The sequence below is a fragment of the Onychomys torridus genome, chromosome 5 (genome assembly GCF_903995425.1).
Source record: "Onychomys torridus chromosome 5, mOncTor1.1, whole genome shotgun sequence".
NCBI classification, from domain to species: Eukaryota; Metazoa; Chordata; class Mammalia; order Rodentia; family Cricetidae; genus Onychomys; species Onychomys torridus.
Window position 1 is genome coordinate 32,179,453 of NC_050447.1, and position 25,055 is coordinate 32,204,507.

Consider the following 25,055-nt stretch of genomic DNA (forward strand, 5'->3'; position numbering starts at 1 on the left):
TGTGGTGAGGTCCATGGCCCATATTGCCACCAAAGGCCTCAAGAAACCCCAGCCTCTGGGCCACTACCTATGGCCAGGCTGGATTCTAAGTGACACATTACTGCTGGAACCATGCCAACCTCAGTGGCTTGTGCTGCCACCTGTGGCCATAGTGTTGTCCAGGCCCAGTTGCTGCTGCATACCATGTTTGGGTCTATAGCCCCCTCACAGATCAGGGTCTGCATAGATGTCAGAGGCTCTAGTTACCCCCAGAGGCAATACAGATGCCTCCAAGTCCAGATGCTGGCATGAGAAAGCTGGACCCACCCCTAATAAGAGAGCTAGTCCCTCCCACACACACTTGGGAAAGCTCACTCCATCCCTCACCATGGGCCTGGGACAGCTGTCTCAGCTACTCACCTGAGAGGAGTGTTCCCAGTGGTGTGGACCAACCAACTCATCTACCACCCAAGCACACATCCAGGGATTGGAGTTGGTACACACCAACATCTACACCATCTATCATCTACTGAAGTGTTTGAATGGACTGATCCTGTGGAGCCATGATCTCTGGATTTCCATGACTCTGGAGGACATTGCAGAATAATGTTATTGGGGATCTAGTGTTGATGGTGTATCAAATCCAGAACCCTTGAACCTGACCAAAAACTCATTACACAATGAACATTTGCAAGTAAAGATGTATGGACAAAAGGGTATAGTACATGATACACATCAGCCCCCAGTGCCACTAAGATAAATGAAGAGGCCATGGAAGGGCAGGAAAAGTGGAGTATCAAAGTGTTTTTCCATTAAAAAATTATTATTGTTTATTTTATCTATTTTTGCTCTTCTTTAGCTTTCCTTTGGAGGTGGGATGCTGCAAGTATGAGGAGCAGATGTGTACAAACTGGAGATGAGTGGGATTGGGATGCATGGTTTGGGAATGACAAAAATAAATTAAAAACAAAAGAAGAAGAAAATAAAAAAGAGGGGAAAAGAACTGTTTATGTGAGTGTTGGAAGAAATAAAAATGAATAAATCTGTGTAACATCAGGATGACCCCTCAACCCCACATCTTTCCTGGCATAAGGCACTAAGGCTCTGTGTGCTTCTGGTGAGTCCCCTTTAGCTCCTGGATCTTCTGGGGTAGAGTCTTCATCCAGAACTGTAGCTTTCTGGCCTTCAGGGCTCGGCTCACATCAGACTGGATGTCCAGCTGCAGGTACTGCTCATTATGGACTGATTCAGGCCAGTAGGGTAGACCCTTGTTATTGGGGTTCCTGTGGATATACCATGCAGCAGGGAAAGGTAAGGTCATTTTGATCCAAAGTCTGATCCCCCAATTTGGGTCAGGGCACTGGATGATCAGGGTAAGGGCCTGAGGGACAGATGGACTGGTGTACTGATATAGAACACAGGTGACACCCATGAGTTTCTGCTCCATATGAAGCATGGGAAGCTGTCTAGTTTTGTGTCTCCCTCCCAGAGGGAAAAATCTAAAGAACAGTACCACAATACTGTGACTCACCAACCAGATCCCTGTGGGATGAGCAGTAATTGAAAGCTAGAAGGTATCTGCTTAAGTGTGCCCTGGGTTGGAGAAGACTATGGCATAATTAAGGACTCACGCATGCTAATTAGACACACCCTGGATGGATCCCTGGGTGGAGACCCAGCCATGATGAGTTTGAGGGAAATGCATGTTCTCACCCATATCTTGCAAAGTTGACCCAGTACTTCATCATCCTCCTGGTCAGCAGTTTCTCTCCACAGTGAAGTCAGCTGCAGACAGAAGGAGACAAGGGTCCAAGTTCTAGCCACCTCATGCAGGTGCCAACTCATGTTCTACTATAGCAACTGTATCCCAGACTTGAATGTGAGGCCTGTTGTATACTCTTCAATCAGCACTCAGAATCCAGGGTCCATCCAACCCTCTACCTGAATTCTCACAGGATCACTCCTACCCCAGTGTGCTCCCATTCCTTCTAGCACAAGGTAGACTAGGAAAGGTTCATATTCTAACCTTGGTATAGGTTTATTTTCAGCTCAGAAATGTTGAACACTTGATTCCATTCTCCCCCAGAGCCTCAGTATCCTCAGCTGGACTAAGAGGCTCATTAATCCCTCAGGAACTATTGGGGCTCCATTCAGCTCAAGGAAAATAAGGAAGACCCACCTTTCAAGCCCCAGAAGTAGGAGCCAAAGACAAAGGGAATGCGATCACCATGGTCAGCCCTCACCTGGTATGGCCTGACATGCTTATGCTTGATGAAACTGGGCTGATGCTGGAACTCATAGAAGTAGACAGGAGCATGGGAACCTGGGAGTGAGGACACATGTTGACATAATTACTTCTCACATTTAGCTTTTCCACCTAACATTTGATGATAATAAACCTTGCTCTAAAGTTATCTGGAATCATAGTTGAGTGGTGAGCTCCAGGCTGCATCATTGGCTATGGGAAACCTTTTGTTAAACAGTGACCCTGGCATTCCCAGATGAGTAGTTGTGACAAGACACCAAGTGTAACTAACATGTTTACTCTGGATTGGATAAAAAGTCACTCTTTTACACTAGACATAAAGATTTACTGAGGTAAGTGTCTTCAGGTGCCTGATTCAGAGAATTGGTGAAGACATGGGTCAGTCCTGACACTATAGAGCTCATCAGGAACCAACAGTCTGAGCTCCCTCTGCCCTTGGTCTTGTTAAACATGTACTCATGCTGAAAATATGCTACTTGGAGTACAGGGATCACAAACCTGAAGTCCTCCATCAACTCTCTCTTGGAGGGTGTGGGGGTCCTCAATGTCCCCTATGTATTCTTCAATTAGCAGGTCACTACATTTAGGAGGCAGCATCTACACCAGGAGAAATCAGGAAGAGTGATGTTAGGCAGGCTCTTGGATAGGTAGGCAGCAGCCTCTGAGTTAGGAATGTGGCCAGGGATGAGACAGGGTATAGAGGGAAAGGTATGAGCTTCGGGTGAACCCACACAGAAACACACATGTACACTATCCTTTATTTCTGGGCATGGTATCTGAGAAGAATATATGGGAACACTATCAGGACAGAAGTCAAGGTCTCTCACCATCTGTGCTGCTGTGTTCTTCAGAATGTCTGGCAGAGTCTCTCTGGTTATGCTCTTTATGACATGATCAAGGCCCTTTATCTGGGAGGCAGAGGAGAGTCTTAAGTATAGGATGGGTTAGACCTATATTAGAGTATCTGAATTCCAGCTACCCACCATTTGAGTTTAGGTTTCCAGGGGCTTAAAACTAGGTCTTACCAAGGGGATTATCCAACCACACTCATCACTGTTGATACCAGTGATGCTAAGGAAAAGGTGAAAATCAACAGAGGCCAACAGATCCTAAGGGTGCCTTGGTAGGAACATCCCATCCAGGGATCATAGTGAAGACCTATGAGGCATTAAGGGTCAGTGCTGAAGATCAATCACATAAATATTCTGATGCCCATTGAATATCCACACTATTTTCCTATTTCTTATCTCATCTCAGGGTGCTATGCTCACTCCAGAAGAAACTGGACATCAAAAGTAGCCTATTTTTTATTTATTCACACAGTTCTTAAAGGACACCAAACTAGATGAATTAACTGGTTCCAGTAGTAAGTACTGGCAATTTCACATCCTGGTGACCTCCAAGCTACACAATTCTCCCAACCTGGTTGATAGCCAGAATCTGTGCTTCAGTCTTGTCTCGTAGGCAGTGAACCAGGGCCTCTGAGTCCTCAGCTTCACATCCTGATAGGTTGGCTACTGTCTATAAACAAAAAAGGTGGTGGTTGGTTCATCCTTCTCAACATGAACAGAGTTTCCTTGATTCCAAGTAGATGTCATTGCCCATATATACCACATCCTTCTATTTGTTGAGTATAAAAGGATTTAAGTGGAATTATTCACTTATTTTTGGTCAGAGGTGATAACTGGGACAGGGTCTGTTCTACCTGCATATTTGTTTTCTGGCTGTTGTATTGTTTGTTTTGGTGTGTGGTGTTCATGTGTGACAATGGGTATGATGTGTCATGTTTTGCCTGTGAAGGACAGAGAACATCCTCAGGTGGCACTTGTCACCCCTTATTTGCATTTGTCTACACTGACTTAGCTGACCTATGACCTTCCAGGGAGTCTACTGTCTCTATTCCCCATCTGTCCACAGGAGCTCTGGGTTTATTGACACATATTATTACCACCTCTAGACTTAGGTGGAATTTGAACCTGAGGCCTCACATTTATGCAGTGAGTATTTTTAGCAGCTGGCCCTTTCCCTCAATACATACGTCTTGGTTAATTTTTTTTTGTCAAGTTGACACAAGCCAGGGTCATCTGGAAAGGGGAACTCCAAGTGAGAAAAAAGCATCTATAACACCGATCCATTGGTGATTCTGGTCATTTTTCTCATAAATGACTGATGTAGAAGGTCCTATCCTATGATAAGCAGTGTTATACATGGGCAGGTGTCCTGGGCTGTAGAAGAAAGCAAACTGTGGAAACCACACATAACAAGCAGGTAAGCAGTATTCTTACCTCTGCTCCAGTCCTGGCCTCCAGGTACCATCATGGGGGGCCCACTCTGACTTTCCTTCAGGTTGGACTATAAATTGTAAGCTAACATAAACTTTTTTCTTTGCAAGTAGCTTTTGGCCATATTCTTTATCACAGTAATAAGAAGCAAACTAAGAAACCACACACACGTGTTTTTATCAATGGTGGAAGCCACCGGGCACAGCTTTGCTGTCACATAACATACTCAGCAAACATAAAGCAGAGGAGATGGATTCTAAATGTTATGCCTCAGAAATTACTGGAAAGGAGCTATTTCCCATAATCCTTGTTTCCCCACTTAACAAAATACCAGAGTACCAGAGGCGAGGACTGGGGTAGCAAAGTAGGGGCTGGTGCTGTTGAGGGCACTCTCTGTGTAGACCACCTCAGATGTGTCAGAGATAAGGTCAGGCAGCAGAGCCACTCCACTCTGCATAATGGCTCCATGGAAGAGTCCTTTGGACATGGGGACACAATATGTGAAGACACACTTGTGCCACCTGCTGATGCACCAAATATTGTGACCTGGTCAGGATTGCCTCGAAAGTAGGCAATATTCTGCTGGACCCAGCATAGGGTGGCCACTTGGTCCAGGTAGCCCCAGTTGCCTCTGGTGTGCTGGTCTCCAGTACTGAGAAGTGACAGGAACAAGTAATACAGGTCTTTCTATGTTCTACTCAGACCCCATTGTCCAGCCCAGCCCCAGGCTTACCTGAAGAAGCCAAGGATACCCAAGTGCTACTGGATAGAAACAATTACTATATCCTCAGTAGCTGCCAGTTTGGATATGTCAATCATGGAAGACATTCCCATAACCAGTCCACCACCATGGATCCACACCATCACCTAGAGACATCAACACATATCCCACAACCAGCCCAAGGTCAACTGGACTGCCTACTAGATTCTCAACTGTTCTGTCTCTGTGCAGGTCGACTCACACACAGATCTTCTCAGGATATCAGTACACAGTTTACAGATGGGGTACTCTAGGCCTATAAGCATATTTCCATCCACACTTCTCCCATGGGAAAACTCAGCATGAATTCATGGCTCTAGATCACAAGTAATGTCATCACCATTCTCAGACCCAACAAAGTAGAGCAAATGGAGTGTCTTTCCTGATTCCTATTCAGAAGGGTCATCAGATCCCATTGGCACAACACATAACCTGCAGCTAGAAATTTTGGTGATGTCAATATGTAGCCCTTGAACACAATCCAGAGTGGGTCTGACAGGTTCAAGGTGAAAGAAATCCTGGTTTAATCAAAGACCTGGAACCTCTTACACCCCTGAGCCCCAGTGCTCTGTGTCACACACCCATCTAATTAGACTACTAATCAGGGTCTAAACTGCAGTGGAGCTCAGATTTACTTTGTCCCTTCAATCTTCCACAGGAAGAAACATCTTCCCCAGCCGACCACAGTCTGACACTCACAGGTATGTTAGAGCCTTCATGGGCATGAGCTGGTGTGTAGATGTTGAGATACAGGCAGTCCTCAGACATAGAGATGGAAGATATGATCAGATTCATCTCTTTTGAACCCACTAAAGTTATTATATCGTTCTGCAGACACCTGGTGAAAATTGAAAACATACATCTCAGGTAAGTGGTGTTCAAACTTAAAACTTAGTTAGCACATTCTCTCAGCCACCTTCAGCTACTACTTTCCATGATGCCCTCTTGACATATGATCCTCCTCTAAAGTCCCTCCTACCAAGGTAAAGGCCACAAGATCTGTAGAAATGTGAATGGAGCAGGACTTTCAGGGAGGCCTCTGGTTGGATAGTAATATCCTGAGGACTAGTCTATAGAGATGTCTGGCAGCCTCTATGAAAATGACTGCCTTCCTGTCCTACCATTTATCACTTCTGTACTATTTAAATCCCATGTGGTGGTTAGTTTTGACTATTGTATGGTACAATGTAGAATTTACTGGGAAAAGATCTTTGTCTAGATCAGTTGTTCTCAACTTTCCGAATACTTTGACACTTTAATACAGTTCCTCATGTTGTTGTGACCCCAACCACAGAATTATAGTGTTGCTACTTCATAACCATAATTTTGCTACTGTTACAAATTGTGATGTAAATATATGATATACAGGATAACTGATATTCGATCCCTTTGGGGCTTGTGATCCACAGAATGAGAACCACTGCCCTAGAGCCTGTTTGCCTTTAGTCATGCCTGTGGCAAATTATCTTGATTATGTTCATTGAGCTAGGAACACCTGCCTATTGTAGGAGGCACCATTCCCTGGGGAAGGGTCTCTCTGAATTGTCATCCTCACACCACTCCATAGCTCAGGGGCCTCAAGGATAGCAAATCACAATAGTCCTAGAGGTGGCTTAGCAAAGGGAATTCCCAGGAAGGTGTGGACACCAACTTCATTTCTTTCACATGGACAAGGCTTCCTATCACTGGCCCTGTGTGTGTGATCCTGATGGGGCTGGATGAGTTCTGGCCTGTAAGTGGAGAGGTGTCACATAGGGAAAGTAATCTAAGCCCTCTCAGTTCAGCTATGAGATGTGGAGATGAAGCATTCTGGATTACCTAGGGCTGGAAACTTTGACCAGTGCCCCTCTTGAAAACTGACAGGGTACTTCTCTAGTCATCATGGTGACCGGTTCAGAGCCACAACAGGAAGAAGAGGACATAGGCCTTGCCCAGGCAAGAATTTGCACCTTTAGGGGTGTAGGTATGGAAATTTGGTTGGGTGATGCAAATCTCTTATTGCAGGAGAACTGATAAGGCAGAAGCCGAGGAGAGCCAATAGTCAGCAGGACGGCAAAGTCCTCTGCAGTTTCTGCGGCTTCTCTGGCCTTTTGGACAGACAACATGGCATCTGGATGCCTTATGGAGTGCCAGTATCCCTGTTCTTGAACATGGAGTAACCACAATCCCCATCCCTTTTAATCAAAAATGTAATTTGGGTGTTGGAGTAAAGATTAGGGAGCAGAAAGCTGTATCAAAAAAAGCCACAGGGCTTCTATGAGTAGGTACACACTCAAGAAGTCGGGATGGAGAGAAGTATAAGGGCAGGATCTCTAAGTGTGTCCTTCATCCTTAAGACTCCTCTCTGCTGTCAGGACTCATACATAGAGCAGTGAGTCCACCCTCAGGATTCCTGTCAGGTCATGCTGGTTTCATTGGAAGACACTGAAATTCTGTCTCCTCTTCATGTGTGTTCAGCAGTTCAATAACACCTTCAGGCCCTAGTGAAGTAGTTCTCAACTTCCATAATGCTGTGACCCTTTAATACAGTTCATCATGTTGTGGGCACCCCCAAACATCAAATTAATTTTGTCTCTACTTCATATGAATTGTAAGGTAAATATCTGATACACAGGATATCTGATATGTGACCCCCAAGTTGTCACCACCCATAGATTGAGAACTACTGCTCTAGTGGATATCCCAGGCATTAACCCTCCTGCACTCAAAGGAAAGGCTTTTCTCTCTGCCCAGTGCCTGAGTCCAGATGAAGCTCATCCTCCACTCTTTCTACTTCCTGGTGTTGAAGATTGATTGGCATTGCAAAAATCATCACTTGGTTGAAGCCCTATGGTTGGTCTCCAAAGCAGTGAATGAAACTGTAAAAGCTAGTGACCTCAAATGGCACAGGTTTGTCATATTCAGGGGGCTTGGGAGCATACAGATCTAGAGAGGGGAAAGGGAGCCCTTTAATACCAGAGATAGAATGCTTTAGGGGAACACACAGGCAGACTGAGCATCATTTGCCACCTTTCTATAAGGGAATAAAATATAAGAGGAAGTTTTTAATAGAGGTCCTAAAAAAGTTTAGGAACAAAAATAAAATCAGAATATAAATAAGTAATGTGGGAGATGAAGGAGATTGATTATATCAATAGGAACCAATGAATTCATGGGGATCGGTGAAAGTTAGAAATAGTCTTCCTTGCATGGACAGGTACTCAGGGAGACAGGGATGGGATATTCTTCTCCTGGACATTTCTGGACTTTCTGATACTCCCATCTCACTTCCAGGACACACTTTACAGTCATATTCACAAACATATTCACAGATGTTCAGAGCAGGTGAATATGAACCTCATAATATCTCCAGGCTTGGATAGGGAAAAAATTTAACAGACTCCAACACATATTCACAGAGGCACACACACACACACACACACACACACACACACACACACACACATACACACACACACGTACACACACACATGTGCACACATACACACGTACACACACACAGAGGGAGAGTTACATACAAACACAAATACACAAACACACACACACACACGTACACACACACACACACACACACACTCACACTCACAGCATTGTCTGGACCAGCACTGACATGAGAGCTGTTGCTGAGAGAAGCACAGCTGTGACCTGCACACAACATGGCGGCTGCTGTGGTGGGATCAGGAAATGAGGAGATGACACAAAGTCTCCCACTGACCTAGAAAACCTACATGCTCTAAGTGTGGATACTGGGTGAAGATAAGTGTTTGGACACCACAGGTTTGTTAACTCTTCTTTACCTCAGAAAATATCCTGACTGGATGCTGTGCAGTCTTAAGCAGTCCTGATCCTCTCTGCCTGAGAGTGCAGGGAGGCGTCAGGTGAGACCCTCCTCCTGCTGTGTGAGTCATCTCTGCCAGCTCCCACCTCCCCGGCCCTCCCCTCTCACAGCACCATGTTCTGACACTGCAGAATTTGGCAGACCTGATGAGTTGCAACAAGAAAAGTTAAAAGCCCCAAATCAGCCTAGTGACTCTTCTGTGTCACCCTCCCCCATCTGACCACATGATCAGCATCTTTGGTGCCACCTTTGTGGATGAGGACAGGGCAGCAGCCACTCCCAGCCATCCAAGAGCAAATTGTCAACAGTTTTCTGAGTCAAGTGCTCACCCTGTCTGTCCCTGTGACTTTCTGCCTACACACATGACTTACCACACAGCATCTTTCTTTGTCCATGTGTCCCACTGAGGGCTTCTGCCTGTGATGCCTGACAGTTATTGCAACAGACAAAACCTACAGAAATGGTCCTGTTTAGAGCCTGCTTACAACCGCAAGGCTTTATCTTCAAGGCAAATCTCACAATAAAACCCTGTTAATTGAGTGAAATGTCCTTCTGGCTGGAAGCTAAAAAGCCATTCTCAAGAATAGGAGTCATTGGTGAAAATCACGTTAGGTGAATGGATTTCTTCTCTTTCTGCTTTTTGTTTTTGTTTTGATTTTTGAGACAGAGTATTGTATTATTTCAGACTGGCCTACTAGCTCAGGTTCTAGGTTTATAGGTGTGTACCAAAACATACATCTAATACATCCCTTCTGAGTAATCCTGAGCATCGTCTATAAGTCTTCACCACTCTGATGTTCCCATGGATGACATGGGCCAGGATGAGACAGAACAGGACAGGTACACTCCATCCCTCTTAGAGTTGTCACTTACTCTGAGCCCATGAATCCAAAGAAAGAATACTCCACACAGTAGCCATGAGTGAGTCAAATACATCTTCCTGCATGGAGATCCCTGGTGAGCTTCCTGAGCCTGCTGCCCCACAGCAGGTGTCACAGGTGAGGTGAATTCAGTGGATCTGTCTGAGGATCCACCATTCCTGCTTTGTCTTTAGCCTCTGTGGAAGGCACAGCAGGGCTCCCAAGGTCCTTCTAGGATACCAGCAAACCTCCCTTTAACCCAGAGTCACCTTGTTCACAGTCCTTTCAGTAACAAGCCCAGGGCAGGTGTTGGGGTGGAGAGGAGGCTGCAGAAAGCTGTAACTGGAAATATCAGGAGGAGTTCTCTAGTAGATGCATGCTCAGGATGTCACAGGTGGAGACTGGGATGCAGCTCTGAGAAAGGTGACATGGATAGAAGAGAACACCATGTGCATGCCCACCACTCTGAAAACTACTCCTTGCATTCAGGAGTTACAGTTTCCTGAATCTACCTTCAGGGTCCCTCATCCATTGCAGTCATGATTTTGAATATATGCATCACCCTCCCAGTTCAAACACAGCTGTTTCATTGAAACACACTGCAAGCCTGGCACCTCTGAAGTACCTATACCTATCAACTCCATCTCCTTACTGCCTTACTCTCATGGCCAGCTCCTACACAGTTCAAGTTCACAGTCCTTTATCTACTCAACAAATGTTTAATGGGGACATCTGGTTCTAGTGTCTGGGATTAGCTAAGCTTTCAGACCCTCTAAACAGGAGCTTCAGAATCACAAAAACCCTGGCAAATTAAATAAAAGAATACAGGATCAATCAGGAGCAGCTCCCACCTAATCCAGCCTGACTTTCTGGAGGCTGTAGTGTGGGATCAGTTCAGAAAACCTGAAGTTCTGTCTTAGTTAGGGTTTTTATTGCTGCGAAGAGACACTATGACCATGGCAACTCTTATAAAGTAAAACATTTAATTGGAGTGGCTTGTTTACAGTTTCAGAGGTTCAATCCTATCATCATGACAGAGAGTATGGCAGATACAGACAGGTGGTACTGGCTATATCTTGACAAGAAGGCAGCTGGAAGTTGACTGATTCACTGGGTGGTATCCTGAGCATAGGAAACCTCAGAGCCTTCCCACACAATGAGAAAGTTCCTCCAGCAAAGCCATACACACTCCAGGAAAGCCACACCTCCTAATAATGCCACTCCCTATGAGATTATGGGAGCCAACTACATTCAAAGTCCCACAAGTGCTAGGTGAACATTGGTCTTGCCTCCATCTTTCCAGTCCCCAACAGTCTTGGGCACCCATAGCCTGGCACAGCAGAACTTCCTCCTTTCTCCTAGCATGGCACAGCCATGGCTTCTCCTGCCTCCTCCAGTCAGCAAGGATTGCTGTCATTCCACTGCAGCCCCTCCATGCCCTCTTATCCAGTTTGTGACCCCAGACATTCAAGATAGTTGTTCTCTCTACTCTGAACTTTCTGATCCAGGGAACTGGAGGGCTGTGGGGCTGAGAGATACCCTGATAGATGCTCACATCTCTGGGTGAAGGGACCAGTTTCTCTATTTATTTTCTGTATATCCTGATGCTTCTTTCAAAGCTGGACTCTGGTATCATGTTCAGGGAAAATGTCTTCTGCCTCTTACAGAACATGATTCAAAAGATACACCTTGATGCTTTTCCAAGATAAAATGCTTCTTGGTACATTTCTTTGTGTAGGGAGTGGTTGTGGAAATTTCCATAAACATAAATAATCAGTAGACAGCAACAACGAATTAGTTCTTCCACAGCCTCAGCCCAACTCATCACTTTAAGTGCTTATGGACATAACCAGACCCATTTCTCATTTTGAGAAACCACTTTGAAGGAGAAATAGATGAATCTATGAATTGTTTTGAATGTCAATTATTGGTGCCATTTAATTTACAGATAGATTAGGTGTAGACATTTTCAGTTGTTGGAAACATTATTAGCTGATTCAGGACTTTCAGGAGCTTATTCTGAAAGTGTCAATGCCTTATATTTATATATTGAAGCCCAGTGTCCACTGTGATGATATTATGATTTGGGATATTTAGTCAGTGTTCATGGCATGATCACAGTGATATCTTTTGACTAGGGACCACACAGCAGCAATGTTTGAACCAGAGAGTTAACCCTCACCACACAGTAAATATTCTGGCATCATAACTCTAAATTACATGGTCACCAACCTTGGGGGGGGCAATTTCTGTTTATAAGCCACATAGCTTAAGGTTTATACTCACACATGTATGCATCACACTCATATATATTTAGATATAGTGTCTATATGGAACAGATTTGCTCATGAACTCTTCCTGCCTCCTAGGATGAAGTCTTCCTAGTCTTTGGGACTACATCCACCACAGCACTCAGATTGTAGCTAATGATGACTTGGTTATGGTATTTCAAATTTACTAAGACTCTGGAGCTGTGGTTAATGTGTTTGTGGGGATCCACAGATATTTCCTAGGGAGATCTGAGATTGCTTAACACAGCAGGGCTGCATTAGGAATGGCTTGACCACATGCATAGTTACCAGGTGTTTGGAATGGTCTGCACTTGGCTGTACTAGGGGGAGGTCTTTTGCCCCACCCCTTGGCATCCCTATAAAAAGCCCTTTTGAATAGACAGAAGGGGCCAGTGGATATTGATCCAGGTCCTCCAGAAGCTATCCTGTGTTTTTGTCTGTCTTCTCCACACCATCTTTTGATTTAAATATTTCTTATCCCTCTCTCCTCAAGACTACCCTGGGACAAAGTCAAGCTCATATTTTCTGTGATTCTGTAATGTTCATATCTTGAGACCCCCAAACAAGACTGCCACAGATCTATATCCAATGCAAGCACCAAAGGGTTTATTAATAACAAAGCAACACTGGACTTGGTATGTGTCCAACATTCAACACAGCAGATGGAGGAGGATGGCCCTGAGCTCTCATGGTTAAGGGTTTTTGAAGTGGAAAACAGCAAGCAGGGTATTACTAGCCTTTGTGTAATATGATTGGGTGAGGAGGTGTAACCTTGAGCTGCCATTGAGTCTGGCTGGTCTCACTCATTCACATTGACCCATGCACGTAGCTCTAAGCTTGTGAGGAGTCCCAGACAGTGAACAACTGGCTGAACCTTGAATAGTCAGAGTACATGCAGAAAGGGAGCTACTTCAAGGACTATGTCTTCTGTTCACGTCCCTCCAAGAAACTGCTTGCTCAAGTCTCAGGAAAATGAAATTGAGGCCTGATCTCTGAGAGAAGACTGAGAAGCCTGTTATAGTGTCTTTTTAGCCCTTTCAGTTCCTATTCCTGCCACTTCACAGCACTGGAGACAAGAACACCAGAGGCAACTGGGGCTACCTGGACCAAGTGGCTGCCCTATGCTAGGTGCAGCAGAATATCACCTACTTTGGAGGCAACCCTGGCCAGGTCACTATTTTTGGTGCATCAGCAGGTGGTACAAGTGTGTCTTCACTTGTGTCCCCAATGTCCAAAGGACTCTTCCACAGAGCCATCATGGAGAGTGGAGTGTAGCTATAATTTTCCTGGTCCTGCCTGGCCCATGGTCAGGATAAATCTCTCTCACCTGCCAGTCTCACAGCCACTGAGACCCCATCAAGTAAACACACAGAGATGTATATTACTTATAAACTGTATGACCATGGCAGGTTTCTTGCTATCTGTTCTTATATCTTAAATTAACCCATTTCTATTAATCTATAGGTTGTCATGTGCCTTGTGGCTTACCGGTATCTTAACATCTGTTTCTCATTGTAATGGCTTGCAGAGTCTCTCTGTCTCAGCCTTCTTCCTCCAAGAATTCTTTTCTCTCTTTGTCCCACCTATACTTCTTGCCTGGCTACTTGCCAATCAGCACTTTATTTATTAATCAATCAGAGCAACACATTTACAATACACAGAATGTCCCACAGAACTTCCCCTTTTCTTTTTTTTCAAAAAGGTACTTTTTAACTTTCACATAGTAAAATTACATATAACAAAACATTTATAAGGCAATAATTACAGTTACAATATTTAGTCTATTTATAATATCTAGTACATTTTATGTGGCAAAATTTAAGAAGATATCCTATCTATCTTATATTTGTGAGTCTAATGTTTCATATCTAACTTACCTCTCATCATAACTAAGGAAATTATAACTATCTAGTCTTCAACTACATCAAAGACCTCAGAAGGATATAATATTATCTGAGAAATGGGAGAAAGATGGAAGCAAGTTCCAGGAGTCTTGGGACAGTAGACAGAGACAGCTGGCAGCCTGGACAATCATCTAAAATTCCTTTGTAAAGTTGGGGCATCTGTCTTCAGCCACAGGTCTAGAATTTCTCAGCCATTTTGCTCTGCGTCCTGTAAAATGTCTGGCAATTTCCTCTGTGAAGCAGGAACCTGAAGGACCATTTTGCCAAGCAAAGTTCAGTGGTCACCTTCCTATGGTTCCTGCATGTCCAGTTGATCAAGCAGTCCTCTGAGTTGTCATCCAGAATGAATCTCAGCTGAACTGCTGCTCAAAAGCCTAAAATCCATGGCTCTAATTCCTCGTCCTCATGCCTTAAATACCTTTCTGCTTCCTGCCATGACTTCCTGGGATTAAAGGCTCTTGTCACCATGACTGGCTGTTTCCAGTGTGGCCTTGAACTCACAGACTTCCAGGCAGATATCTGCCTCTAGAATGCTAGGAAAGGTATATGTGCCACCATTTTCTAGCCTCTGTATCTAGTGGCTTTTCTGTTCTCTGACCCCAGGTAAGTTTATTAGGGTGCACAATATTTTGGGGAACATAATATCACCACAGTGGAGAGGCCCTGCTGCCTGAACTTATCTCTGACACATCTGAGGTGATCTACACAGCAAGTGCCCTCAACAGCATCAGCCCTGTCTTTGCTACCTCAGTCCTTGCCTCTGGTACTCTATTAACCTATTAAATGGGGAAAACAAGGATCATGGGAAATAGCTTCTTTCCAGTAATTATGGAAAGGCATAAAATTTAGAATCTACTCCACTCTGCTTTATGTATGTTGAGTATGTTATATGACAGCAAAGCTTTGTCCAGTGGCTTTCATCATTGGCAAAAACATGTGTGCATGATTTCATAGTTCGCTTCTTATTACTGTGATAAAGACCATGCCTAAAAGCTGTTTGGGGAGGATAAGGTTCATTTCAGCTTACAGTTAATAGTCCATCTTGAAGAGAAGTAAGAGTAGACACTCAGACAGGAATCTGGAGGCCAGAACTCAGGCAGAGGCCAGAAAGCGTCACTGTTACTGACTTGATACTCAGAGCTTCCTCAGTTTGCTCTCTTATATATCCCAGGGCACCTGCCAATGGATGACACTGCCCAGACTGTGCAGGGTCTTCTCTATCAGTCATTTATCAGGAAAATACCAGGCTTGTCTATGAGCCAATCTGATAAAGACCTTTTCTTTTTTGAAGTTCCTTTTTGTCACCCTGGCTTGTGTCAAGTTGAAAAAAAATTAATCTAACCAGAGCATATGGATAGAGGGAATGGGCCATCTGGTTAAAAAAAAAAAAAAAGCTCACTGTGCAAGTGTGAGGTCCTAAGTTCAAATCCCCAGAGACGACATAAGTCTAGAGGTGGTAATATGTGTCAGTAACCCAGTGCTCCTGTGGACAGATGGGAAGTAGAGATAGTAGAATCCCTGGAAGGTCATAGCTCAGCTAAGCCAGTGTAGACAAATGCAAACAAGGGGTAAGATGACAAGTGCCACCTGAGGGTGTTCTCTGTTCTTCACAGGCAAAACATGACACACCATACTCATTGTCACACATGGACACCACACACAAAAACAAACTAAACAAATATTCAGGTAACAACAGTCCTTGTCCCAGCTGTCACTCTGAGTAACAGAAAATGTAAACAATTCCACTTAAGTCCTTTCATACACAGCAAACAGTAGGTTGTGATATTTAGGGGCAATGACAACTACTTGAAATCAAGGAAACTCTGCTCCCTATTGAGAGGGATGGGCCAACCAATGCCTGTTCCATTTACAAATGGTGGCCAACCTCTCTGGATGTGAGGCCAAGGATTCAGAGGCCCTGGTACCCTGCCTATGAGACAAGACTGAAGCAGAGATTCTGGCTCTCAACAAGGTTTGGATAATTGTGTGGCTTAGAGGACCAGTTCACCAGCATGTGGGATTGCCAGTCCTTACTATGCAAACCAGTTAACTCATCTCCATGGTTCGTTGTCCTTATAATACTGAGTGCAAAAGGAACAAGATAGGCTAATTTTGATGTCCCATTCCTTCTGGAGTGGGCATAACATCCTGAGATGAGAGAGGAAATGGGAAAATGGTGTGGATGTTCAGTGAGCATCAGAATATTTGTGTGATTGATCTTCAGCACTGACCCTTGATGTCCCTAGGTCTTCACTATGATCCCTGGTGTGGTGGATGGGATGTTCCTACCTAGGCACTCTCAGGAGCTGTTGGCCTCAGTGGATTTTCAACCTGTCCTCAGCATCATTGGTATCGACAGTGATGAGTTTGGCTGGGGAGTCCCCTTGGTAAGACCTAGTTCTAAGCTCCTGGGAACTTAAGATCAAATGGTGGGTGGCAGAACCTTAGAGGTACTTTGATCTAGATTCAACCCATCCTATACTTAAGACTCTCCTCTATCTGCCAGTTCATGGGCCTTGATCATGTCATAAAGAACATAACCAGAGAGACCCTGCCAGCTGTGCTGAAGAGCACAGCAGCACAGATGGTGAGAGACCTTGATTCCTGTCCTGACAGAGAGTGTTCCCATATATTCTTCTCAGATACCATGTACGGAAATAAAGGCTAGTGTATGTGTGTGTTTTTGTGTAGGCTCACCCAAGCTTGTACCATTCCCCCTCTATGCTGTCTCATCCCAGGCCACATTCCTTACTCAGAGGCTGCTGCCTACCTATCCAAGAGCCTGCCTAACATCACTCTTCCTGATTCCTCCTGGTGTAGATGCTGCCTCTTGAATTCAGTGACTTCCTAAGGTAATAGTACATGGGGAACATTAAGAACCCCCAGACTCTCCAAGCACAGTACAGAGATGATGATGGAGGACTTCAGGTTTGTGATCCCTGCACTCTAAGTAGCACATTTACAGCATGAGTACATCATTAACAAGACCTTGAGTGAGGGTAGCTCAGAGCTGTGGGTCCCCGGTAAGCTCTGTAGTGTTCATACCTACTCATGAGGTATCTGATACCAGGCATCTTAAGTCACTTACCTCAGTGAACCCTTATGTAAGTGGAAATGAATGACATCTTATCTAGGTCCAGAGGAAGAAACATGTTAGTTACATTTGATGTCTTGTGAAAACTGTCACTTTAACAAAAGGTTTCCCATAGCCAATAATCCAGCCTAGAGCTCATCAATGGTGATTCCAGATAACTTTAGAGCAAGGTTTCTTGTCACCAAAGTTTAGATATAAAGTTTAGATATGAAAGCTCCATTTGAGAAATCATTATGGTAATATGTGTCCTCACTCCCAGTTTCCCATGCTCCTGTCTACTTCTATGAGTTCCAGCACCAACCAAGTCTCATCAAGTATAAGCATGTCAGGCCATCCCACATGAGGGCTGACCATGGCAATCACATTAACTTTGTCTTTGTCTCCAATTTCTGGGGTATGAAATGTGAGTCTTTCTTGTTTTTCTTGAGCTGAGTGGAGCCCAAGGTGCGTTCCTGAGGGATTACTGAGCTCTCAGTCCAATTGAGGAAACCGAGACTGTGGGAAAGAACAAGATCACATGTTCACCATTTCTGAGCTGAAAAAAAATAATACAAGACAAAAAACAAGCAAACAAACAAACCAAAACAAAAACCTCTATGAATCTTTCCTAGTCTAGGTTGTGCTAGAAGGAATTAGAGCACGCTGGGGTAGGAGTGATCCTGTGAGAATTCAGGTGGAGGCTTGGACGGATCCTGGATTCTGAGTGCTGATTGAAGAGTGTACACTAGGCTTCACATTCAAGTTTGGGATACAGTTGCCATAGAAGAGCATGAGTTGGCACCTGTGTGAGGTGGCTGGGAACTTGGACTCTTTCTCTTTTTGTCTGCAGCTGACCTCACTGAGGAGGAAAAGCAGCTGATCAAGAGGATGATGAAGTACTGGGCCAACTTTGCAAGACATGGGTAAGCATATGCCTCTCCCTCAACCTCTTAATATTGGGTCTCCATCCAGGGCTCCCATATGGGTGTGCCTCACTAGCATACATGGGTCCTTAATTATACCACAGTGGTCCAAATCAGGACATTCTTAGGCAGAGACCTTCTAGCTTTAGTTACTGCTCATCCCACAGAGACATGGTGGGAGAGACAAGTGTTGTAGTATTGTTCTCTAGATTTTCCCTCTGACAGGGAGACAAAAAACTAAACAGCTTCCCTTGCTTCGTGTGGACCAGACACTTGTGAGTGACATTGTATTCTCTGTCAGTAGACAAGCCTTCCTGTAGGCTCTGGCCATTGACCTACTCATCCACTGCTCTGACCCAAATCAATGGATCAGGCCTTAGATGAGAGCGACCCTTCCCTGTTGGTGGCATATTCACAGGAACCAAAACAGTGAAGGTCTACCATACCAGAAATCAGGTGCCCATAGATGTGTGGATTTATGTCTAGGATTTCAGTTTGATTCCATTGATCAACATGTTTGTTTTGTGCCATTATCATGCTGTTTTTATTTTTATAGCTTTGTAGTACAACTTATAATCAGGGATGGTGATACCTCCAGAAATTCTTTTATTATTTAGGTTTGTTTTAGCTATTCTGGGATTTGTGTTTCCATATAAAGCTGGAAATTGTGAAGAATTGTGTTGGAATTTTGGTGGGGATTGCATTCAATCTGTAGATTCCTTTTGGTAGGGTGGACATTTTTTACTATGTGAATCCTACTCCATGGCCTTTTCATATTCTGGTATGTTCTTCATTTATTCTTCAATGACTTGAAATCATAAAAACCTTTTATTTTCTTAGAGTTACCACAAGTGATTTTATATTATTTGAGGCTATTGTGAAAGACATTGCCCTTGTTTCTTTCTCAGGTATTTGTCCTTTGCATGTAGGAGGGCAACTACTTTTGAAGCCTACTTGATCATGGTGGATGATCTTTTTGATGGGTTCTTGGATTCAGTTTGCAAATATTTTGTGAGTATTTTTACATCCATGTTTATGACAAAAATTGTGGTTTGGGTAGCATGGTAGCTGTGACTTTGTAAAATTAATTGGATAATGTTCCTTCTATTTCTATCCTACAGAATAATTTTATGACTAGTGTCATTAACTCTTCTTTGAAAGTCTGGTATAATTCTGCATTAAAACCATATGGCCCTGAGCTTCTTTTCATTGGGAGGCTTTTAAATACTGCTTGTATTTCACTAAGGGTTATAGATCAGTTTAAATTGCTTATCTGATCTTGATTTAACTTTGGCAAGTAGTATGTACAGAGAAAATTATTTCTTTTAGTTTTTCCAGTGTGGGAGGGTCTTTATGTAATTTCAGCAATAATGGTATTTTTTTTACCAACTTGTATACCCTTGTGTTTTGGGTATAGATGTTAAGAATTGAGAATGTTCTCCTTGTGAAATTTCATTTGATGGATGTACAATGTCCTTCCCTATTTCTTCTGATTCTTTTATATTAGATATTAAAATGGCTATTCCAGCTTCCTTCTTAGGTCTATTTGCTTGGAAGATCTTTTCCCAACCCTTTACAGAGGTGATACCTAGTGTTGATGTTAGGGTGTATTTGGGGGATGCAAGAGAAGAATGGATCCAATTTTCCTATTCATTCCATTAGTCTGTGTCTTTTTATTGGGGGATTTGAGACTACTGATTTTGAGAGATAACACTGGCCAATGGTTATTAATTCTTGTTATTTTGTTGTGGTTGGTGCTGGTGGTGGCAGTGATGGTGATGAATTAGTGTGTGTGTGTGTGTGTGTGTGTGTGTGTGCGCGCGCATGCGCGCGCGTGCACCTGTGCTTCTCAACTTTTTGATTTGCTGGTCTATTTATTGCAAAGAGTATTTAATACTCGTGTTTTATTGAATAGAATTCTTATTCTATTTAGGAAGGAGCTTTTTTTCTAGCACCTTCTTATATTTTTGGTTGTGAGTCTAGCCTTTAACAGCTGAGCCATCTCTCCAGCCCTTCTTCTAGCACCTTCTTTAGGGCTGGATTTGTAGATAAATATTGTTTAAATGTGTTTTTTGTCACAGATTGTCAGGGCACAGATGTGTGGGTTCATGTGGACCCATGGAAAGAAAATTCAGGGGTACTTAAAAATAAATCTAGCTTTTCTTGTCTGCTGGGGGGTCCAGCCTGGAAGGACTGAAGCACTTCCCCTTTACCCAGGGCATTTTTATTTTACTCTGTGTTTACAGTTTAGCCAGTTGATGTTTATATGCTCAAAACAATCGGAAAGGAGCTCCCAAAAATACAATGCCAAATGCAAATTTCCTCAATTTCTCAGGTACCATGGTTTTCTGGGTTTCCTGAACCAAGTTTTGCACAGGCTTTGATCCTTGGGAGACTCTCAGACAAGATTCACATAGGGCAGTAAGTGAAACAAAAGGTATCAGTTAAACAAAGGATGGATTAGGGTTAGGTGCTACTCTCTGGAGCCAGGCCACGAGTAGCTCAGCAGAATTGCCACCACAGGTCTAATTGTGGCATCTCTCATTTTTTCCATCTGTGATGATTGAAAGTTCTTCTAGGTTTAATAGTATGAGCTGGTATATATTGCCTCTTAGAATCTACAGCACATCTTCCAAGACCCTTCTGGCTCTTCCATTGAGAAGTCAAGTGTATTTCTAATAGGTCTACCTTGATGCTACTTGGTCTTTTTCCCTATCATTTTTTAGTATTCTTTCTTTAATCTGTACATTCAGTATTTTTATTATTAGATGCTGAGGGGAACTTCTTTTCTGTTCCAGTCTACTTGGTGGTGTGTATGCCTCTTGTACCTTAATAGACTTCATCTTCTTGAGGTTAGGGAAATTTTCTTTATGATTTTGTTGAAAATATTTTCTGTGTCTTTCACCTGGGTATCTTCTCCTTCTACTCCTTTTATTTATAGATTTGGTCTTTTCATGATGTGCTAGATTCCTAAATGTTTTGTGTAAGGAGTTGATTTAGATTTAACCTTTTGTTTAACGATGAATCCACTTCTTCTGTTGTTTCTTCAAGCTTGAGAGTCTCTCTTCTATCTCTTCTTGGTGCTGGTGAAGCTTGACTGTGAATCCTGCTACAGTTCCTAAATTTTCCATTTCCAGATTTTTCTCAAATTTTGGTTTTCTTTATTGATGCTATTTCCATTTTCAGATCTTGATATTTTTTACTCATTTCCTATACTGTTTTTCTCAATTCCATAGAGTTCTTTAGGGGATTTTTCATTTCTGCTTTAAAGATGTCTATCATATTCATAAAAACTTTTTTTTTCTTATGCTTCAGCTGTGTTGGAATATTAAATGTCTGCTATGGTAGGGTTTCTGAGCTCTAGTGAAGACATCTTGTCCTGGCTATTATTGATTGTGCTTTTATATTGCCATCTAGGTGTCTGGGACTGGGAAGATTGTAATAAATTCTATATGCTGGTATCTGGCCTTTTTTTTATTATATTTGTGTTTTAATTTTACATATCAGCCATGGGTTTCCCTGTCCTCACCCCTCCTGTCCCCCAAGCTCCTCCTCTCCAATCCCATCTCCTCCAGGGGCAAAACTCCCCTGGGGACTCAGCTCAACCTGGTAGATTCAGTACAGGCAAGTCCAGTCCCTTCCTTCCAGGCTGAGCAAAGTGTCCCTGTGTAAGCCCAAGGTTCCAAACAGCCAGCTCATGCACTAAGGACAGGTCTGGGTCCCACTGCCTGGGTACCTCCCAAACAGTTCAAGCTATTCAATTGTCTCACATATCCAGAGGGCCTGATCTAGCTGGGGGCTCTACAGCCTTTGGTTCATAATTCATGTGTTTCCATAGGTTTGACTATTTGTCCCTGTGCTTTTCCAATCTTGGTCTCAACAATTCACACTCTTTTTTTTTTTTTTTTTAGCTGAAGATCGAACCCAGGGCCTTGTGCTTGCTAGGTAAGGGCTCTACCACTGAGCTAAATCCTGGCTCAGCCATTAAAAGCTAGGCTCACAACCAAAACAATTCACACTCTTACAGTCCCTCCTCTTTCTCAACAATTGGACTCCTGGAGTTCCACCAGGGGCCTGGCCAAGGATCTCTGCATCCACTTCCATCAGTCATTGGATGAAAATTCTATCATGACAGTTAGGGTGTTTGGTCATCTGATCAACAGACTAGGTCAGATCAGGCTGTCTCTTGACCACTGCCAGTAATCTACAGTGGATGTATCATTGTGGATTTCTGGGGACCTCTCTAGCCCTTTGCTTCTTCCTGTTCGCATGTGATCTTCATTTATCATGGTCTGTTACTCCTTGTTCTCCCTTTGTGTTCTTGATCCAGCTGGGATTTTCTGCTCCCCTAAGCTCTCTTTCCCTCAAAACTTGCCCTTCATTACTCCCATTGTTGTCCAAGTTGTTCATGTAGATCTCATCCATTTCTCTGTCATTGGGTGATCCTTGGGTCTTTCCTAGGGTCCCCTTTTCTAGGTAGCCTCCCTGGAGTTGTGTAGCAGTCTAGTCATCTTTATTTTACATCTAGTATCCTCCTTTGAGTGAGTACATACCATGTTTGTCTTTCTGAGTCTGGGTTACCTCACTCAGGATGATTTTTACTATGTTAATCCTGCCTATCCATGAGCATGGGAGATCTTTCCATTTTCTAACATCTTCTTCAATTTCCTTTTTCAGGGACTTAAAGTTCTTGTCATATAGGTCCTTCACATGCTTAGTTAGAGTAACCCCAAGGTATTTTATATCATTTGTGGCTATTGTAAAGGGTGATGTATCTCTGATTTCCTTCTCAGCCTGTTTGTCTATTGTATATAGGAGGGCTACTGATTTTTTTTTTTTGAGTTGATCTTGTATCCTGCTATGTTGCTGAAGGTGTTTATAATATGTATCATTTCCTTGGTTGAATTTTTGGGGTTACTCATGTATTCTATCATGTCATCTGCAAATAGGGAAAGCTTGACATCTTCCTTTCCAATTTGTATCCCCTTAATCTCCTTATGTTGTCTTATTGCTCTGGCTAGAACTTCAAGTACTATATTGAATAAGTATGGAGAGAGGGGACAGCCTTGCCTTGTTCCTGATTTTAGTGGTATTGCTTTGAGTTTCTCTCCATTTAATTTGATGTTGGCTGTTGGCTTGCTGTAAATTGCCTTTATTATGTTTAGGTATGTTCCCTGTATTCCTGATCGCTCCAAGACCTTTATCATGAAGGGGTGTTGGATTTTGTCAAATGCCTTTTCTGTGTCTTGTGAGATGATCATGTGGTTTTTTTCTTTGAGTTTGTTCATATGGTGTATTGCATTGATGGACTGGTATCTGGTCTTGATTTTGTCAGGTGGATGTTTTGTTTCTTGGTTTATGCTACCCTCTCTGGTTCCCTGGAGAATGCAGTGACTGTGTGTGGCCACAGGAAATTCTTCTGGGGTCATGATGGGTGTGGTCACTGGGGGTCCCAGGTAAAATATGTTTCTGAATATTGGGAGCTGAACCTCAGAATTGTTCTGGGCTGCCTGGACATCTGAAGGTGTTTACATAGTAAGAAAAGCAGGATCTGTTTAGTTGTGCTCCAGGAATGGGATCAGTGAGTGAGGAGAGGCCACAGCTGAAGATCTGGTATTGTGCTATGGATTGCACTGGGGGATTTGACTTGGAGGAAAGCAGGGAGATTTGAAGTGTTAGCTTACTTACTTTACTTGTCCAAGTTGCCTATGGATTCCCAGGGAATTTGTGATGTAGTTGGAGGCTGGGACAAATCAATGGGTGGTTGTAGGGACATAAGAAGGGGAAACCTATGGGATTCCCTGGAGATGGGTGGAGGAGGAAGAAGGGAAGCTCTGGCAAGTGCTCTAGTGCAGACCTGGGGATGAGGCCGAGGGGATTGGATTTGGAGGAGCAGAGCAAAAAGGGAAGATCTGTGATCAGCCTACTTGCTTCCCTGGCTAAACTATGTATGTGAACACACACACTCTCTCTCTCTCTGTCTCTCTCTCTGTCTCTCTCTCTGTGTCTCTCTCTGTCTCTCTCTGTCTCTGTCTCTGTCTCTCTGTCTCTGTCTCTCTCTCTCTCTCTCTCTCTCTCACACACACACACACACACACACACACACACACATGAATATTTTCACAATTGCCCCCTACACACAGATTTAAGTCTTTTTCATTCTACATGTTCACTATGGTCTGCAAAATCATTAATGGTTTTCGGAATGATCATGACAGAAACATGAAGATATTACCCCAAGTCATGCTACATAGTAATCTGGTAACATAAAGAAACTATTTCAATAGTATTAAGCTTGGGGGATCTTCCACAAATCAGCCATTCCTTAGGTAGGAGAAAGAGAGAGAGACAGACACACACACGCATAGGTTGAGAAAGACAGAGGCAAACAGACAGACAGACCAACCAACCACATCTTTCCCTGGTAGGGGCTGGGAACACAGATTATTGGATAGAGTTGCTGAATATGTAGAATTCTTTACTGATTAGAGGAGGCAAGAAAACATTTAATTGTGATGGCTTCATTACAGTTCAGAGGTTTAGTCTATTATTATCATGACTGTGAGCATGTTGGCTGGGAGTATGGGAGCATGCAGGCAGACATGGTGCTGAAGAATCCTACATCTTGATCCAAGGGCAACAGGAAGGGGGACAGTCTGATTGAGCATGATTTGAGAATATATCAAAACTCAAAGCCTGCCTCCACAATGAAACAGTTCCTCAAGCAAGAACCACAGGCACTCCAACTAGGTCACTCCTACTCTAACAAGGTCACTCCTACTCCAACAAGGCCACACCTACTCCAACAAGGCCACACCTACTCCAACAAGGCCACACCTCTTCCAACAAGGCCACTCCTACTCCAACAAGGTCACACCT

General features: G+C 43.4%; 1 pseudogene; it reads right to left on the reverse strand.

The window, feature by feature from the left end:
• Positions 1-1,075: 1,075 nt before the first annotated feature.
• On the reverse strand, positions 1,076-7,392 carry LOC118584552 (annotated as a pseudogene).
• Between the last annotated feature and the right edge of the window lie 17,663 nt (positions 7,393-25,055).